Source organism: Seriola lalandi, unplaced genomic scaffold, assembly GCF_002814215.2.
Source record: "Seriola lalandi dorsalis isolate HSWRI2012SDOR001 ecotype SW California unplaced genomic scaffold, Sedor1 jcf7180002054641, whole genome shotgun sequence".
Classification (NCBI taxonomy): domain Eukaryota; kingdom Metazoa; phylum Chordata; class Actinopteri; order Carangiformes; family Carangidae; genus Seriola; species Seriola lalandi.
In genome coordinates this window covers 107,477-112,885 of record NW_019525194.1, presented here as the reverse complement: position 1 = coordinate 112,885, position 5,409 = coordinate 107,477, and positions in this window count along the sequence as shown.

The window sequence follows — 5,409 nt, the reverse complement described above, 5'->3', positions numbered from 1 at the left end:
GGAGGGTGGGGGTGGTTGGGGGGGTGACAGCTTGTCAGAAAGTTGCAAACTTAGCGCAGCTGACATCCGCTGAAAAAACCTAAATAGACTGAGGATGTCAAGTGAACGTTGGAGGGGAAATCTACCTGGAAACTCTTCAAAAGGAGTTGGAAAAATAGCTCCTAGCATTCGTGGGTCTTCTTTGTTGGGGAGCTGGTTAAATGTGGACACTGGCACACGATGCACGGCTCTTTGAAGATACGCAGGATATCACCTATTGAACGGGTTAAGGGAAACATATGGAACATAAAAATATTGAACATTTTTAGAGGATCCACTTTTAGAGAACCATTTTTTTTCTCCCACATGCAGTTTGCCACATATAACAAAACCGCCACAGATCAGATGTGTCGTGCCTGCAGTGAAGGGTCCCACTCTCCGTTTTGTGCTCATAATGGTTTTTAAAGGAGATCAGATTGGATTACGTCTTCTCCTGGAATGACAGACCTTGTTTTTTTGTTTTTTTTTGTGCCGGCAACCACATCCATCTTTTGTTACTTTAGTTATATAATCCCTCTGCAGACACTCGGACAGAACAAATGTCTGCGTGTCTGACTCAGACTGCTGTGTTTGTGTCTAAACTGGATGCTGTATGTGTATTCATCTTCACAGATTACAGGCTTTGTGTGAAGTCACTGAATGTGTTTACATGGACTGCTTTATTTTCTCGTTAAGACTGAATAATAAATTCCCATTTACACAGCATTTCCAGAAAGCCTTAACAGATTAACTATAATCAAATTTAAACTTAGAGAATTTAGAAATTTTGATATGTATTCACCTTAATCTGAGTGAGAGTCTGTTTTGCAATATTTAGCAACAATAGCTTCAGTCTCTTCATAAAAAGTTTCTCTTGCATGTTACTAATATTAGGTCAGTGAAGCTTAAACAGGTAGTTCCCAAAACCACATTTAATACAAGACAATATGATCCGTCAAGACTCTGAATAATCACTATAAAACCTTAACCATAACTAGGCATAACTAGCACAGTCATGCTTTGGATTTCTCCACATGCTTAAGCGATGTACACAGCGCTCAAGAACAAGTAATCCTCAGTATACAAAGAGTGATGGTGCTAACTTTCCAAACACTCTTTATTTGGTTGGGGATGCTCCAGCAGTCCGTAAGAATCCAAAGAGGGATTATGTTCTAAGGAAATAACAGCTCATCTAGACTTCATCTTGGATTCTTTCCTAATCAAAGTCCTTTAAAGGTCCCATATAGTATAAAAGTAGATGTCCATGTGTTATTTGATTATAGATCAGGTCTAGGTTCTATTTTAATACTGTGAAAGTATCAAAGCCTCCGTCCACAGAGAAATGAACACAGCCTGTATTTAGAAACTGAGCCTTCTAACCAGCCGTCAGGACCTCAGGAACTTTGTGATGTCACAACAAAGCAGTCACTGCTCTCAACCATGCCCCAGGCCCCGTCCACCTGGAACTCCTGCCACCTGCTGAACTCATGTTGCATAGTGCAAGAACAGGTATTTAGGGTGTGTGGGAGTGATGGAACAGGCACCATTCACCCTGTTACATATCATTTTAGTTAGTTTTTGTGATTGATCCAAATATTGAAGCTCATGGCTTGGAAATGTAATTGTATAAGCAAAAATTATTGCTATGAGATGAATAAAAGTTCAGTTTGGAGATTGCGCTCCCTGACAGTGACATAGATCCACTAGAAAGAAGACGTCTCACTCCATTGGATTTGTTGGAACTAAAGAAACCCTTGTTAACTTGTGGTCGTGCAGAGTGGAGGCTCTTTTGATACAAACTATCTTTGTTAAGTACTAACAGCAGCGTGCAGAGAGCTCACAAACCGACCACAGCCAAGTTTAATTTAGACCTGACATCAAGCTACTGACAGAATTAATATTAATTAGTGACAGCTGATATGATAATATGATGACACTACTTTGCTAATGATTATTAATGTTGGAGCTATTATTTCACATTCACACACACTAGTTTTCACTGGCTGATGCAGCAGGATACTTCACTCTAGAGCTCAGCTGTCATAAAGGAGAGGGGCTGCAACACGAGCAGGCTTCTGACATTTCTAATAATTACCATGAGCTTCCTTAATAAATGAGTCCTAGAAACCTGATTAGCATACAGTAGGTTATAGAAAGCAGATTTCTTGTCCGTGTAAACCAGGATTTTAATGGGCTTCCGTGCTAGAAGTCTGCCTGCAGGGACAATCCAGGCACTGACTGTGTAATGAGCTGCTACTTAGTGAATTAACTAGTAATTACATGCAAACTGTGAGTGCAAATTGATTAAAGACCCAACACACATTTTCCCTGCACCTTCTGAGCAGCTACAGCAGATCTGGACAAGTCTAATTCAAGCGTTCCAAAAGGACATTTTGCTTCACTAAATGCATTTAAACTGTCGATATCAATTCTCTCTTTTCAGAGACGAGAACAAAATGAACTCACATGTTTTTTTCACAGCTGTGGTAACAAATTGTCCTAAAGCTTTGGCCAAATAGGAAATTAAAAACACCAAGGTTTCCTCTCTCAGCTGTTTTGCTCGGATCTGGCAGTGATTATTTTAACCCCTGTTTACAGATCTCAGCTTTTCGCCCAAAGTCCTCGCCCACTGCGGAGCTCTGAGGAACTCCTTCCCTTTCATTTCATTTTCAGCTCAGTGATACAGAACAAAGCCTTGACCACTGTCACATCACTTTTTGTTATCCAAACCAGTAAAACATCATTTCCTCCTCACTGGACACTCTGCTGCTGGAGTTCTGGAGCCAGACCTTTACACTGTTTGTTTGTTTTTTAACTTTGTTATTCATGTAAAGTGATAGAACAGTGATAGAACAGTAGCAACTGACAGCCACTGGTACATACTTCCTCCAGGAAATAGCCACACCCTCAATCTTGTACGTGAGATACTGATGAAAGTTATCATCTTTTCCCACCTGTAGCTTTTGTGTTAACAAACTGCCATTCATACGACTTACAAACTCACCTGTGTGACAGAGTCCAGCCAGCTGCTGACAGACTGACACATATTTTTCCTTCGGGTGTTTAACGTAGTCGCGTGCACTCACTGCTGGGGATGGTCAGTACAAACCCAAACACACCCATATCCTCAACTCACATCAGCATCTGCATCTACATGCCGAGCGCTGATGAGTTCACCAGATTCATTCACGTACCTTAGCCAGACCATGGACTCGGTGCTTGTTAGCATCTTAGTGTCCCAGCCTGTGGATATTACTCCTGATTCCTGCTGCAAGTTACACAACATTTCATGCCTTTTGCATTTAGTAATTGTTTTGCATTTTGATTTAAATACTTTTATTATCTCACAGCATCATGTTAGTGTGGCCTGAGAGGTGCACCACGCTGGTGCATGTGCTGTTACACATTGAGAGATGCAAACCCAGTATACTGAGGAAAAAAAAAACACTCAAACATTCCAGCTCTAATACGAACACATAACAAACCTGACAGAGTGAGACGGTGGGAAGAGGACGGCCACACAGACCCACAGTGGGTGCCGAGCAGCCTGCTCCACTGATCTGATAAACACAACAACACAGCAGTGTCTGATGTTTTACTGATGTTTTAGCGGCCCATCTGGAGAAGTCCCAGTTCTCCCACTGGCTGCTACACTATTGACTATGAACGACACCCTTCACATTACACGCTGTTACTTCATCCATTGCAAATATTACAATACTGGTAATAGTGGCCTTATCATTATAGACATGCTGCTTATAGAGGCCCAGTTTTATACTGAACTAAATGCTGACAGTTGAACAACTAACTCACTACTGAACAGTAATGTGATTGGCCACCTTAACAAAAATGACCAATATATATATAGTCAGTAGTCTTTAGAAAGCAGTAATCAGTTGAGTCGATTGTACTGAGCTCTGAGCTGCTAGAGGCCCTTTGGTGTGAATCGTATGTTGCATATACAGTAGAGATCAATAAAAGGAAAGAATTTCTTTCGGCCTGTTGTGTTTGTGTATGTTGAACGTCTCCTGCCCGTCACTTTCCATCGAAGCTGGGATACTGGTCTTTTTTCCCTCCTGGCCTTGCACCTCTCACCGTCTGATCTGGTATTTCCACAGTTCAATCTCTCCCCCTTCCACCGTGTCCACATGTTAAAGATGGAAAACAGCTGCCTGACTCCTGGATTTCCCAGCATTCCGTTGTTTTTGGAAGACTCCTCCGTCTGACGGGCCTCACCTGCAGCTTTACACACTTCGATGTCTGGGGCGGAAACAATGAGAAAACGCAGACAGATCCGCTGCCGTCCGGAGCCTTTGATCCAAGTTTTAGCACCTAATGCCTTACACATGCACGAGGTGTGTTCACACTCTCTCTCACACACACACACACACACTCACACACTCACACACGGCTTGTTTCCAGGTTTCATTTGTCACAGGGAGCACTTTCTTTGGGAGAATTATGTCCAGTGACTCATGAGGTCTGACCCCGGCTCTCTCAGATGATGGACCAACATCAGTGTTTGACCTCATAGGTTAGACAATTTAACAGTGACAAACCATCACTGTCATTTTTCTTATTGATGGCATCATCATAAAGGCATGATCTGACCAGTGCTCATCCTGAAAACAACAACAAATATACAAATGTACTGAAGTTATTTTTGTCCAGGCTGCTTGTTAATTCACTAACTGTGAAATCTACCTGAGTCTCTGACCTCCTTTTGTGGCTCACATGCAAACCCTGTCTTCAAGTCATTAAGTTTTGAAGGAAACCTCAAACTTGCTGGCTGGATTATGTTCCTCGACAATGTTTTTCTTCCAGTCAAAGAAGTGCTGTACTCTGGTGCCGCAGAGGACTGGCAGGGAAGAGGTCAGGGTGGGTGGGAGACGAGGACTCGCAGTGGACCACATCCTGTGTTCTGTGTGTTGTGAAGGTGAAATTACTAAAGAACTTTTGTTAATTTGTGGGGAAATCTGTGATTTTGGTTAAATAATACACAATTAAACACATCCTGTCGTTTTCATTAACATTTACATTTACTCATTTGGAAGATGCTTTTATCCAAAGCGACTTATATGTGAGAGACATCACTAAAGCTTCAGCACAACAGTAGATCTTGGTCTTAGTACTAAGTTATATATATATAACTTATATGTGTGTGTGTGTGTGTGTGTGTTTAAAGATACAATATAGTATAAAGGTAGATGTCCATGTGTTGTTTGATTATAAAGCAGGTCTAGGTTCTATATTAATACTGTGAAAGTATCAAAGCCTCAGTCCACAGAGAAATGCACACAGCCTGTATTCAGACACTGAGCCTTAAAACCAGCTGTCAGGACTTCTGGAACTTTGTGATGTCACAACAAAGCAGTCACTGCTCTCAGCCAC